A 16,381-nucleotide genomic window follows, 5' to 3' on the forward strand; every position below is an offset into this window, starting at 1 on the left:
ACATATGTTGGATATCAAGAAGCCTAAGAGTACAGGTTTAATAGAGAGTATGAATGAAGAGATTTGTTATTCAAGAATAATAATATTTAACAGTGATTTGTAATAAACAAATGGATTATGAACATATGGTTTTCTTATACAAATAACAAACTGATTATTCCAGCCTTAATCAATCCTATTTATACACAACAACCTTGACGGTTAAATAACTGTAACCCTAATTGACATCGTTACAGAAATACAAACTAACATAAATGACCTTTGTTCTTTTGACTTAACTAATAATACAACTAATACATAATTACATAACAGACCCTTTTATAATTAATTTTAACACTCCCCCTTAATTATAAAAGTGGGTCTTCTTTCTTTACGCTTAGAGTTTTCCTCTTTTTACCTGAACTGCAGCTGGCCCAGTCTTGCCTTTGTTTTCTTCAACAAGGATCTTCCTTCCTTGTAGCACATCATAACTCCAGTCTAAGGTCTCCAAATAGAGTTGATATAATGTATTGATTTTTGCCTCCATGTCAATATCAAAATTCATATTGACAGCCACTTGTTTCCATGTGTTTCTAATGGTAACCTTTTTGTATCCTCCTTGTAGTTGTATCAATATAAATAAGTCGAAGAGGTCGACTTCCTTCCCATTGCTTAAGTAAAGGGGAATGGGTCGGTTGAAACGTGATACGAAATAAACATTATGATACCGGTTTAATAAGTCATAGAAGTTTTCTCTAAAATTATCTTTGAATCGATCAAAAAATGAATCTGCAACATGTCTAGGAACTTCATACAATCATCATACGATGATATATTTTGAGGATAAAACACTTCTTCACTATATTGATATGCCATCAAATCTAGTGCCTCAAAATAATTCTCTAAAACAGCTTCCCTTTGTTTTACGTTTGTTCCTTCAGTTGAGTCTGGCCCGTTTAGGCCTGCAAGCATTTCATTACTTTCTGTTTCTTCAATATACATATATGCCCTTTCTTCATTCAATTTTTTAACGTGGCATTTAGGGGGTGTTTGGAATTCCTTATTTTACCTCCTTATACCTTATTTAAGATATAAGGTATAAGTTACAAAGTTGTAACTTATACCGTATACACTCAGAAAACTTAATTTTCCCAAACACCTTGTAACTTATAACCCATAAGTTATAAGGTATAAGGAGCTAAGATAAGGAATTCCAAACACCCCCTTACTTAGGGTAACCTCATACCCTTATTCTTTAAGTTGATCCAAACTTAATAAATTTTTATCCATGCTGGGCACATAATAAACATTAGGAATAAATTCCTCTTTCACATGGATATCAATTTTAACAATGCCACCCCATATATGAACATACAAATATGTTCATCCACTTTAGTTTCCACCCTAAATGATTTTTTAAAACTTGTAAAGAATAATCTGTTTCCTTTCATATGATTATTTAAGCATGTATTTACAAACCAAACTTTGTCCCATGTTTTAAACTCAGTTCCAACAACCATGTATTCATTAGTTGATGAAAACATGGAACGGTTTGCAATTTTTGTTGGACATTCATATGAAAATGGCCAATATCTTTACAAATATGACACATAATGGAAAACTTATCTTTTAGGAATTCTTGTTCGTCTTTAACCTTCTCCTTTTGTTTCTTCATAGATCCCCTGAACTTTCTTCTTGTCCTCTTTGCTTGTTGTTTTGTTAGTCTTCTACCATCTTTATACACCAACATATCATCTCTAATGGTTAGCCTTTTATTAACTTTTGCAATCTCCATGTTAACATCTGGGCCTGCATCATTTTCCGTGTTGCGACTGTCATGCCATATGCATGAATTCCATGGCCTTCATCTTTGCTATCTTCAACCATTCCTTGGTTGGAAATATGGACTGTTCTTTGTCCATCAATACAAGAATTTTCTCCAAATCTTGTCTAGTCCGCTACACCACGAAAGTTTTCGCCTCTGCGAATGAAGGTGGGATTGTTCCTTTGTCCCGGCTTGATGCTTCTTAAATCATTGATAATTCCCTGTTCGTATTTGGAGATAGGGCTGGGTTTGAATGTGTGTTCATTCTTGTGGTCAGAGTATAAGTTGGGCTTGTCATTATGGCTTTCTTCTTCGCAAGAAATAGGGATTTCAAAAACACAGATTTTTACCTTCTTCAGACTGTTTTGCATCACCATCTTCTTCCTTTTTCCAATTGAATCTCACTACCTCTTGATTAAAGATCGGATACCAATTGTTGGGTATCAAGAAGCCTAAAAACACATGGTTAATAGAGAGTAGGAATTAAGAGGTTTGTTATTCAAGAATAATAAGTTTTAACAGTGATTTGTAATAAACAAATGAATTATGAACATAAGGTTTTCTTATACAAATAACGAACTGATTAATCCAGCCTTAATCGAACCTATTTATACACAACAACCTTAACGGTTAAATAACTACCCTAATTGACATCATTACATAAATACAAACTAACATAAATAACCCTTGTTCTTTTGACTTAACTAATAATACAACCAATACATAATTACATAACAAACCCTTTTATAATTAATTTCAACAACATAGTTATAAAGCGCAATTAGTTAAAGGAGTATATTGGTGATTTAGTTTATATAAACTTATTAAATCCCTTCCAAAAAAAGTGTTTTTTAAAATTAAAAGCTACTGGTGATTGTTAGTTCGCTATGTTTTTTTTTCCAAAAATAAAATTATTGAAACTCCTCAAAGACTGTTGCCAACGATAATACGTGATCATTGTGTGTTTAGACATTGCGGTTTTTTCAATTTCTTTTTACAACAGAATGCAGACATGCTGGAAGTATTATGTGAAAAATGACTGCTAAGCTTTAAATATTATTTTGAGTGCAGTCTGAATAGTTTCCGGCTGCCGAAAGCAATAGCGCGTTTAGCTCAATAGTAGATCTTAGTTGTGGTAGCCTCTTTGATCCATTGTTCTACATTTTTATTTTGAATGTGTACCATGTACTAACTTGAGACAGGTTGGATGTTTTTTACAACAAAACTTAAACATAACTTGGCATTTTTGTTTGTGTCTACCCACTACATGTCCTGCTTGGGTGTGGTTCATGTGTTATGATTTTGGGGTTTGTTACAAGCGCTAAAAATGACGGACATTGACGTTTCATTTGATGATTAATTTTTCTTAAGAAATGATTTATGGTGTTATATCAATCATGTTAGGTTCCAGTGGTGATCAGTCAACGGTTTAAATTTTAAATCCAGTTTAACAAAATTGGTTTCATAATTATTAATCACATTAATAATAGAATACGCAGCGAAATACAAAAACGAATAATCACCATTTAACGGAACCGTACAGGACCCGGTTACAAAAAATACGAGTACGAGTCAAAACAATCAAAGTAAATAAAAAATATCCGGTTGAGACACCGAGGGCTAACGGACGACACTAGGTGACCAAACGAGATAAACGACCAACGGTGGCGGTTCACGAATGGACCGACAACGGTGGTGGGATAGTCCGGTGGTGGCGCTGGCTGGCTGCGCTGGTCCTTGCTAGCTGCGGTGGCTGGGTGGCGGTAGCAGGTAGGAGCCGAGAGGGAGAGGGAGTGGTGGTTAGGGTTTTATTATTCTCACTTAATCAAAACCTAATAACACATTAACTAGTTTATATAACTAGGTAATCATGTCGGGTCACCAAGCCCATCTCAAGCTCAATCCTTTTGAATGTCCATATATCGTTCGTTAGTCATTACCGGTGAACTAGTGTAAGCGGTCAAAGTTTGTTACCCACGGTGTAACTCTTACAGGTCATAACCCGGTCAGCCGCGTTGACTTAAGAGGACCGGTCCATATTTCCAACAGTCTCCCACTTGGACGGATTCCGGTTAAGTTTCTCAACGTTGACAACAGCGGTGCTCTAACTACACATGGCTGCCCCTAACAGGTTATGACATTTTACTATAATTATCCAAAATATCTTGGAATACACTATTGCAAGATAATGAAATTATAGTATCGTTTCAGGCGAAAACAAGGCATGGTACTACAAATCCTGCAACTTATGCAAAAACAAAGCCTTTAAGATAGACACTACAACATCAGCCAAAGGAAAGGAGATAGCAACATCGAAATACTTTTACAGATGCGGAGCTCACGAAGTGGTTAATAGATACATTTTGGGGTGATGATGTGAAAACAAACACTTATTTATGTTAAAAATTCCATACACCTGCACTGATAACATCATATGGTGTCAAACAAGTACTTTGCGTCAGTCATACTCGAAGATGCAAAGGGCAAAACTACTGCCACCTTCTTTTATGAACCCATGACTGCTTTGCTAGGCGAGAGTTGTGAAGAGATGATGAAGAAGGAAGGATACCCTACGGCTAGAGAATGTCCAACAACATTTCAAAAACTGATAGGCGTACAAAAGAAGTTCCTAATCCAACAACACCATGAGGAAAACAGACAGCTAGACACATGCGTCATCAACCATGTTTCTAACCCCCCCCCCCCGGTCTGCCACAACAACCATTAAAATCCCAGCCACATAACTCCTACCTCAAACACTAGACAAACAGTCGAAAAAAAGGCAATACCCCGATGGCACAGGTATATCGTTTACTCATACTAAGCTATTGCATATATTGTATCCAACCCAATCATTAACTTATACTAACCTATAACCTATTCCAATAAACACAGGTACTAACACACCTCCAATGAAGGAGGCCAAGAATTAGCAGGAATACAATAAATCTGACTTTTTTGGGAAACTGCAAGTAAGTTACATACACTGTTTTCATAAATTATATACAATAATTTAAAGTTTCTACATAATACAAAATACAACTGTACTAACACAATCCTTGAAATCAGATAAACATAACAGTTTCCAGGAGCAAAATCAACAAATGAAGGCTACCCTACCAAGAAATGTTGTTGTTTTGACAAATCATCACCTTTTGGCAACCGAATCATAGCAAATTATCCAGCAATACAACTAATGCAGCTCTATAGTTGACTGCATCACAAGCCTGCATGTTTGTACTAATATTTTTCTCAAAAAATAGTTGAATGTTTCTTAAACCAACTTATTGATATCCTAATAATAATACTTTGTCATTATCTACAATTGCTGCAAAACCAAGCGCGCCGCAATGCGCCGGGTCAACCCCTCGTATTAATACATATCAATCAAATTACTACATACGAATCGTATTCACGTTCCATACATTTATACACTTCACACACCTCAACACACAATGATCGATTGATTGAAAAACACACTAACACTAACATAACCTCTCACAATATCAAAATTTGATATTTCAGAGCCTAAAAATTCATCTCTAAACATATATACAAACACTGATATACACACTAAGGGTTGGGTTCCTTTATGTGCTAGAACTAGTTGGGTGGCGTAATCTTACTTGAGTCGAAGTTCGAGGCTCGAGGATCAGGAATCTTGGATAGAGACCGGTACTGCAACTTAACACTCTCTGCGTTATCAAGTGTCTTCACAACATACCTGCGTTTTAAATGCTTTTTATATGTTTTACTTGAACGATGTATCAAAGTACGTGTATCATGCAACATATGGTATGGAATAATAAAAGGAAACATAATGATATGTTAGTATGTGACTGACCATCCGTTTAAGCACTGAGTTGTTACAATAGCTTCTCGACAAACAAAAACCGTGGAGGTGTCCTTTTATTTCCCTAAGAAAAGTATTATAAGTTAGAAACTATATGCATGTAATCAGGAACTACACTATAAATAGATAGAAAACAGTATTGAGTCAAAGATTTAACTTGAAATGAGTTAAAGAAGTCTAAGGGAGATTGGAATCTTCTCAACACTCCTCAGAAATCGCTAAGTATGAAGACCGAGCACACTTGGACATCCGGGCAGGGTTTTACTTGTCCTAGCAAGGTATTTTGCCTTTCGGCCAAGGTTATCTTTTTGAAGTCTTCTTAAGTGTTAATCCGAGCAGGGTTCACTTCGTCTAGCATGGTGTTATTCAAGCAGAGCATAGTTTTCTTACTAGCAAACTCTTGGCTAAACCAAGCTTCTGAAGCCAAGTAATTGAAGGATCTAGCAAGGTTTGATTAATAAACAGTAGTCCGAGCATGCTTGTTGAAAGTGATCAAGAAATATTCTAAGTACTCTCACCAGCAAGGTTCAACCCCGAGCAAGCTACAATGACACCAGCACAGTTCAAACAGTGTTACCAACACACGTGTGTTTGCTTAATAAGTTATCTTCTAACAAAGAGTTAAAGGGATTCATGAAGAACAGTTTGCTCGTAGGACCATATCGAGCAAAGTTTTCTATGGTTAAGAAGATTGAAGTCTGCTAGGTGAGTATCTTCTAATGAAAATACTATAAGTAAAGTCTACCCTGAGAACTGTTCACCAGCACACTTCAAGGTTACCAGGTCTACTCGTAAAGGACAAAAGGCACAAAGCCTACTCGGAGAAGACAACTGACATAAAATCTACCCGGAAGACCAGTTTTTACACTTAGAACGTTTTTAAATATGTAATTTGATTATGTACCAATCATTAGGGTTTCTAGAAGGACAGACAACTGTCAGGTGGTGGCAGGCCTATAAATAGAATATTTTAGGGCATGCCTAACAAGAGACGGATTCACCGCTTTACACTTTTCAGACCTAATCGAATATTCCTGATTGAGTGTGACGGCTGTCTGAGAATCGTACGGATAATACTTTCCTTACAAGAAACCCTAATCGATTTTACATTTGTATGAATCTTTTCTATAAATGAAAATCTTTTGAGTTATTGTTTGTGTTTGTTACATTTATTAGCATTTAAGCAACAACCTTGTTTGTTTCTGATTCCACCGTTAACATACAGTTATTCTTACCCAAAATAGCAACCGTCATTAACCTTCTTGTCAACACATTTAATGTGTGGGTTATGACATTATTGTGAGTTTGAGTGATCGATTACGGGACTGACAAGTGGTATCAGAGCTTGTTCGTTGCTGTTCGGGTGAAGATTTTATTGCTATTTGCAGATCTGAAGAAGAAAGATGACGTATGCAGAACATTGTTTCATTGAAATATGACGCCAGCTGCTCTGTTCTTCATTTCCTTCTAGATCTACAAATTACCGGTGTCTTCTTTTACTTGTTTTGACTAAATTTTGCATCTTTATTACTAAATCTTGCTCCAATCGAACCAGATACATCAGATCTGAAGATTTGATTCTCAGATCTGATTATTTTCAAAATTCGATTTTTACTCTGTTTTAGCTATTCTTGGTTTCCATTTTTCAAAATACCAAAATGTCTGGTTTTGAAGAGCAAGAAGTTTCCACTAATAAAATTCCTAGATTGTACGGACAGGAAAACTTTACCAAGTGGAAGGTATTGTTCAAGGCTGTTGTGTGCTATAACGATGTCGATATGTGGAACTCAATCAAAAATGATCCACAAGAAGCTGATGGTGCAAATCCTACCGCTGTTGTGCGTGATAGGATGAGGAAGGTGGATGACAGGGCTCTAGCAATGATCAAGCTGTGACTGTCTTGGGAAATTTTAACCAAGGTTGCACATCACACAATAGCTAAGGCTATGTATGATGCAATCCTTGAGATGTTTGAAGGGAACACTAAGCTGAAAAATATCAAGAAACAAAGACTCTTGGGAGATTCAAGTACAAGGATGGAGAAAGATTGAAATCAATCCTTGATAGATTTCTGGCTATTGTGAATGACCTAAGAACAACTGATTATGTGATGACAGACTTTGACTTGAACACCAAGTTGCTGAATTCAATGCCAAAGGAGTGGTATACCTCCTGCAAATTAATCATTCAAAAACCAAATTTTGATCAACTAAAGTTGGATGATGTAATTTGCTTCCTTCAGGCTGCTGAGATAGAGATGATCGAGAACGAAATGATAAAAGAAGAGAAGCCATGTTTCCAGGTGTCCAATGCTCTTATTGCACCTATGGGAAGCTTGTCTACCAAAAACCAACAACAGATTCCCATCATAGAGGAACCAACTGAATATGGTGTTGATACACCTAAAAGCATTTTTTGGTGGTAGTTCAAGTCACCAAGGAAACCAGTCAAGGTTCAATGTCCAACTTATAGATGATAATAACTCTGCCTCCATGGCAAGTGGACATGTGCCTTACTCTGGTGGAAACAATGGTCAAGGGAATGAAACTCAAGCATTATTCTCTATGTTTACTGAGGCCTACAATGCATTGGTGGCTAAAAACTTGATCCACACAAGTGTCATACAAGATGATTTGGAACAAATAGATGCTGATGATCTTGAGGATATGGATTTGAAGTGGCAAGCTGCAATGCTAGCACTCAGAAGCAAAAGGCTGTTCAATAGGACTGGGAGATCACTAGTTTTGGTCCAAATGAGAGGATTGGCTTCGATAAGTCCAAGGCAATTTGTTACAATTGCCAACAGCCTGGACACTTTGCTAGAGAATGCAACCAACGTAGAAATTTTCAAATGAATTAGTACCAGAATCAACAACCAAGAAATCAGTTGCAATACCAGCAGAATTACCAGCAGAATCAGACAAGAAACAACAATTACAACAATCCCAACTTCAACAACAACTTTCAACAGCCACAAGTGAATAATCAACATGTTGTGTCTCAGAACCAAAACTATCAAAGAATCCAACACCCTCAAACTGCTCCAAATAACCCCAACAGAAATAATCAAAATCAACCCAGAAATCAAGGGAATGTAGCTCTTGCTGCACAACATGAAGGGAATTTTGATTGGAGTAATCATGCAGATGACATCACAAAGGCTAATGTTGCTTTGATGGCCAAGATTGAGAATAAGGCATAATCTTCTTCTTCACAGGTACCTTCACTATCCACTACTGATTTACTTGAAACAATTGATGCATTGAATGTGAAGGTAGGAAAGTTGGAGAGTGAATGCTTTAGAAAACAAATCATAATTAATGGGTATCAAGCAAGTGATATAGTATATGAAGAGAAGATAAAGAGTCTTGAAGATGATTGTGTGATTAGTTATAGGACCCAGACAAGGTATGTGACTGAGATTGATGGTTTGAAGAAAATGATTGTTGAAGAAAAGGTGAAAAATACCAAGTTACAAGTTGAAAATGAATTTATGAAGAACTTGGTTTCTACAGGAAACATTTGTGGTATCTTGAACCAAGTGAAAGAGGAAGATAAATACAAAGCTGTTCCACTACCATTCAACAACAATTATTTGTTAAAAGTTGACAAAGAAAATGTAACATCACGAAAAGTCGAGTAAAAATGTTAAGTTTCCAAAGTCAAGGGACCAAATATGCCAAATTTCAAACTCCAAGATTCAAATTGAATAATATGATTCTTGGGCTGATCACGATACGCGACGGCCTTAGTATACGTGATGACCCTTCTGACAAAGTGTTACACGTGTGCCACGTGGCAACCGGTGGCACAATGAGTCGCCATGTATCACCACGTGGCAGATTGATTGCCACGTGTCGCCATGCGGCACAACGCCTGCCACGTGGCAGGTCTACGTGGTGACTCAGAGAGCCTACGTCGTGATACGCGACGGGCTCAGCCAAAAGGCCATCGCGTATCGCGATGGGCCCCTGATTTTGCTTATAAATAGTGAGCTCCGGTTTTGAACTCTTCACACCTCAAATCACACATACAACTCTCTCTAACCTCTCTCTAAGATATATAAATCATACCCTCAATCCACCTCGATAAACGTATCCATAATCCTCGATAAACGTGCCCTCGACTCCTCGATACTCATGCCATATTCCAACGACGTTCCAACAACAAAGGTGGTGCCATCCCGACGTCCCGACGATTGCCTCGTAAAGCATTCCAATGAATGGAGGAGTATTGGTGTGCCTAGTTTTGCGTGCCGAAGTGAAGTGTTGATCGAGAAAGAGTTGAAAAAGGGAAAAGGCGTCGAAGTGCTGCTTAACTTTCTAGGGTTATTATAAGCCATCAAAGGTAGGCATAATGCCCGAATAAAATAATAATAAAATATTATAAAAAGCTTAATACCCTTAGTCGAGGTTATACACGATACCTCGATAAAATAAAAGAGTATATAACAAAGAAAAGAAAGAAAAGAAAGTAATATTAATATAACTCTTCATATATATATAATTATATATATATATATATATTATGAGTGATTATATATGATTCTTTGTTATAAATATTATTTAAGTAATAATGAATATTCTAAATAATAAAGAAAAGAAAGAAATACGTTTCTTAGAGAAGAAGAAACGTAGGGTTTTAAAATAAAGATTAACTATTGGTTATCTTATAAAAGAAAAATACTTTTTAACAAAAGGTTTTAAAGTATAGAATAAATAATCGAGGTGACGATTATAAAAGACTAAAGGTCTTAAGCCGGATTGTATATCCGACTAACAAAAGGTTATACTCGTACTATAGGTGCGAGATAGCAAAGGAAAAGACCCTCGGACGGTGTTTGAAGCCGATCCATCTTTGAAAAGGTGAATACGCCCCAAACTTTACAACTGGTTTTAAAATGAGTCAAACGTGTTATTTGAAAAAAGTTTACATGGGACTACGTGTCTCTAAAACATTTATAAACAAATGTAAAAGCCTATCCCTCAGGCTGTCGTGTACGTTTATATGTATCCTTACATATGTGGTAGTACGCGGTGTGTGCATCGCACCACACCTGGTCGTACTACGCTTTCTTGCAGGGAGAACGACCATGTGTATACGAACGGTACTTAACTAAGTTGAACGATGCGGTGTTTGCTGGGGTACTTAGGTAGAGACTTGAGTTTGTAAATAGTATTATAACTTTGTTATTCCTAAGCTAAGATGGGCCGTGGCTTGCATAACCTTCGAGGGCTAATAAAGTAAAAGAAAATATTTTTAGCGTCAGCATATTCCCCAGCATTCGTTGCTGACGTATTTTACTTACATTTTACAGGTGATCAAAATTAGTGCCTGACGAACGAAGAAGCTCAAGATATCCGATGGCTCAGATCTTTTTGTTTAACTTAATTATTAATGAATAGTGGTTTTGTAAATATAAAACAAGTAACCTTAAACGGAACTTTTGTTCCGTCTTTTGTATAATGTAAATATTATATTTTAAATCCACATGTATTCAAGACTTCCGCTTTTAGTACGTAACTTTGATTTAATTACAAATATGGTACCAACTGTTGGTCGCACGCCCAGGCCTAAGATGGGGGGTGTGAAAGGCTGGTATCAGAGCCATCGATCTTAGCGAATTAGATATTAAATAATAATACCTAAGTTTCGATCCAAATATAGGAAAAATATTTTTCATTATTTGTTTATTTGAATAGGGATAAGATAGGCTTGTAACCTTTTCTTTCCCTCCTTACTCTAAACCACCCAACTTAGATATCTTTCAAGAAAATGATGGAGAATTATGAATGTAGAGCAAGACGAGCTGGAATTGCTGAACCCTTTCTGAAAGACAATATGAGTGAAGATTATTATGAGGTGTTCTTTAAGCCCGATGTGGAACACGACCGAACCAAACCATATCATTATCCCGGCACCGAGCATAGTTCAATCAACCTTCCCGATGATACTCCAAATCAAGTGTACCAAGCACCAAGACACTCGAGCTACCATCCCACAAGCATGCCTATGTACTACCCCTCTGAGATCCCAACATACCAACCATCCGAAATTCCCACATATCAACCATCGGAGATACCACCGTACTACCCATCCAAAGTTCCTACATATGTACCACCGAATCCTCATCCCTCATACACTTTCCTTGCTGGTAAGCAAATTAAAGAGGAACCAATATCCCCCTCATCAGATTGGATGCAATGAAATTCGGACGAGCGAAGATGGCACACTGGAACCTCTGCTACTGATTCAGTTAACTCACGTCCCAACAAAGAAGGACCATCTCGCAAGCCCAAGATGAGAGTGATTATGCCGCATGAACATTTTCACATGCCCGCAATATTAAAAGTGACTGCCCAACTGATGGATGAAGAAGACCCGGAAGAAGAAGATCCGGAAGAAAAGACCGAAGAAGACCCAGAAGAAGAATACCCTGACAACCCCAATTAAGTGACAACACCAATGGAGGAATCATTCTCCCACCAGAACCTAAGTTATGGTTCCGTTGATCCTTATGTGCAATATCTGGAAGAACTCAAGAGCAAGGCAACATCAAGCTTTCCACCTTTTCAAGGCACGATCCCCATAGAAGAAGAGCAAGCCAATGAAATTCGAGAACAAAATGAAGCTGATGAAGCCTTTTTCCACTACTCCTCTGATGTGACTGCATCTCCATACCCGGACCCAAGAAACCGTTATGACATAGTGATGATGGTTTATCTTGACCCACCTCCAAGGTATGGGTACCCGAATGAGATCCCTCAATCATAAGAGGAACACCTAGACAGAGCCTTACACGAGACGGATGACCTTAGGAAGAAAATTTCAGAAAATGAGAAGAAAAACAAGAAGATAGGAGAAACTCTTCTTCGAAAATGTAACAAGTTGACCAAGGTGGTAAATAAGTTTTTGAGAGATTGAAGGGATGATGATGAAAGATGGTTGTGGAAGTTGTATGTGTAATATAATCTTTTGTGTACTTTGTAATGTGTTGAATAAGGATAGGAACATATCAGAAGAAGAATTAGGCCAAAAATTAGGATACATTCTGGGAAAATCAAACTTCCATCCAAGAGAAGCAAATGAAAGGCTTTCATAAAAATTCTCGTATAATCGAGAATGAAGTTTCATTTTATACATGCCAAATTATGAATTAGTAACTGCATCCAATTTCTAAAAAAATCCCAATTGTTTCCATTTTTGGAATGGAATATTTATGGAATCTCCATGAATAGGATCAACCCTTATTCTATGGTATTTACATGAGGTTCTTCTTTCTTATTCTTAATAAAGTCCCCGAGAGGGCTTAGTTGATCCATGATTTAGGTTTCATCTTTTGTTTCCTTTATATATATATATATATATATATATATATATATATATATATATATATCGAATGAATGATATATATATATATATATGAATGAATGTTGTAATAATATATATATATATATATATATATATATATATATATATAATGTGAAATAAATAAAAATGTATGTTTTAAGAAAAGAATTTGTTAAATTTCAGATATAAAGAAAAATATTAAAAAGAAAAGATAATGTCTCAATCAAGTAATAACCATGAAGCTTCTCAAAAAGAAGCAGACAAAAGAAAAGGAAGAGGGAAAGGTACCGAAATAGAACAAGAAGAAAACATTCCTGAAAAATACATGAAACAAATACAGAAAATGATAAAGGGTGCGGTTAGGGATGAATCCGAAGCTAGATCTCAATCTAGGAAATCGAGAAAATCACAATCTGTTGAACCCTCTAGAAAATCTGTTTCTAAACCTCATCCTAGACCTTTTCTTATGGAAGAAAGTGTTCATGAGTCCAACGCCGATGGAGAAGTTAGGCAAGAATTCAAAAAGTTGAAGATTGGAGGGTGTTCGTTTAAGGACTTTAAGTATTTTGGACCGAAAGAGTTTCATGGTGATAAGGGAGCCATTACGACCGTGAGATGGCTCGAGGAAATGGAATCAATTGTAATCATAAGCAAATGTTCTGATCAAGAAAAGATTCAATATTCTGCTCAGATGTTTAGAGGCGAAGCGCTGGAGTGGTGGAACATGATGATAATGAGCAAAGGACGACAAATGATGTATGATCTGTCTTGGGAAGAATTCAAAGAGATGCTGCTGGCAAAGTTTTGTCCGATGCGGACCGACCAAATCCAAACGAAATTTCTTAATCATAAGGTCGTCGGAACTAATCTTCGTGAGTATAACACCAAATTTCATGAGTACTGTCGCCTAGTTCCCCAGCTGGTTACACCTGAATCCAGCAAAGTCACACGTTACATATGGGGATTGCCGCGTGAAATCCGTGATATGGTGAGGTCTCATCTTCCTTAAACTGCCGACTCCGCGATGGAGTTAGCTGGTTATTTAATAGGCGGCATGATGCGTAATAAAGAGGAAGACAAAAAGGTCGTAACAACCAACGACCAAAGGAGGATTGGAGGAAGCACTTGATTCAAGGGCAAAGGTGTGGAACAACGCAAGTTTGGATTTAATTCCAACTCTCCATGTAAAACTTGCAAAAGATATCATAGGGGACGATGTAACTTCGCTCCTTTTTCTACAGCAACTGTCTGTGAATCTTGTCATAGACCCGGCCACGCAACGACCAATTGCTGCAAGAACAAAATGACTTGCTTCAATTGCAAGGAAATGGGGCATCTTAGCTTCGAGTGCCCTAAAAACAAACCCGCGACTGGTGGTGCGGGTGGAAGTGGTCAAGCCAAGAAAGGCAACGCAAGAGTCTTCGTTCTTGATACCAAAAAGGCTGCTGATATGCCGGAAACCATCACCGATAAGTTTCTAGTCAATGACACCTATGCTAGAGTTTTGTTTGATTCGGGTGCCAACTTAAGTTTTATAGATTATAACTTTTGTAGTATATTAAACGAACCTTTAACAAAAGTAAATAAAACTCTAAGCGTTGAGACCGCTAGCGGCGAAATAGTAAAAATCTCCGAAGCTTTTGAAAACGGAAAAATTCTTTTAGACGGTTATATTCTGCCTATAAAATTGCTACCAATGAATCTTGCTGGTTTTGATATTGTACTTGGTATGGATTGGTTATCTGACAACCATGCCCGTATCATTTGCAATAGCAAGACTGTTGAACTCCAAGCTCCTGATAAACGAACCATTCGAATTGAAGGGGATAAAGACACTGGCCGAGTTAGCCTAATCTCCATGATAAGGGCCAACAAATGTTTAAATCAAGGATGCTTAGCATCCATGGCCTACGTTACCGAGGAATCCAAACCCAAAGAACTCAAAGATGTACCAAATGTTTCCGATTATGTCGATGTCTTTCCCGATGAACTTCTTGGAATCCCTCCCGATCATGAAGTAGAGTTTAGGATCGATCTCATTCCTGGTACTGCTCTGATGGCTAAAGCACCATACCGCTTAGCGCCAACTGATATGAAGAAATTAAAGAAACAACTCGATGAGCTTCTTGAGAAAGGCTTTATTCGACCAAGTTCATCACCATGGGGAGCGCCAATTTTATTCGTCAAGAAGAAGGATGGATCCATGTGCATGTGTATTGACTATCGTGCTCTAAACAAAGTCACAATCAAGAATCGTTATCCACTCCCTCGAATCGATGATCTCTTTGACCAACTCCAAGGCGCAAGCTATTTTTCCAAAATCGATCTTCGTTCCGGTTACCAACAACTCAAAGTTCAATCTGAAGATATTCCGAAAATCGCATTCCGAACAAGGTATGGCCATTATGAGTTCACCGTTATGCAAATTGGACTTACTAATGCACCAGCTGCGTTCATGGATATGATGAACCGAATATGCAAGCCTTACTTAGATAAATTTATGATCGTATTCATCGACGACATACTCATTTATTCTAAGTCTAAGTATGATCATGAAAATCACCTCCGAACCTTGCTTGAAATACTTAGAACCGAGAAGTTGTACGCCAAGTTCTCAAAATGTGAGTTCTGGTTGCATGAAGTGCAATTTCTTGGTCACATCATCAACGTCAACGGTATTCAAGTCGATCCCGCTAAGATTGAAGCTATCTCTAAGTGGGAGATTCCAAAGTCGCCAACCGAGATCCGAAGTTTCTAAGGATTGGCCGGCTATTACCGTAGGTTCATTGAAAATTTTTCCCGAATTGCTATTCCCCTAAATTCTTTGACTCGTAAGAATATCAAAGTATGAATGAGGAGCGAAACAAAAAGAGGCATTTGATACACTTAAACAAAAGCTCACCCAAGCGCCTATACTGGCTTTGCCAGAAGGTACTGAGGATTTTTTAGTCTTTAGCGACGCATCTCACTCCGGTTTTGGATGCGTACTAATGCAACACAAGAAAGTGAGCGCCTATGCCTCTCGTCAACTCAAGGTGCACGAAAAGAACTACACAACTCATGATCTAGAGTTAGGCACCATAATCTTTGCTTTAAAGATATGGAGGCACTATCTCTATGGACTAAGATTTATCGTGTATACAGACCACAAGAGTTTGAAACACATATTCGATCAAAAAGAGCTTAACATGCGTCAATGACGATGGATGGAAACTCTAAATGACTACGACCGTGAAATCGTCTATCACAAAGGTAAGGCCAACGTTGTGGCTGACGCCTTAAGTCGTAAAGAACACGAAAAACTAAAAAGAGTCCGAGCATTAAGATTAGAAATCCAAATTGATCTCATCGAACAAATCAAATCCGCTTAAGTT

This window comes from Bidens hawaiensis, unplaced genomic scaffold, assembly GCF_021521415.1.
Source record: "Bidens hawaiensis isolate Kalapana, Puna unplaced genomic scaffold, B.hawaiensis_p1.1 tig00002631_1, whole genome shotgun sequence".
Lineage (NCBI taxonomy): Eukaryota > Viridiplantae > Streptophyta > Magnoliopsida > Asterales > Asteraceae > Bidens > Bidens hawaiensis.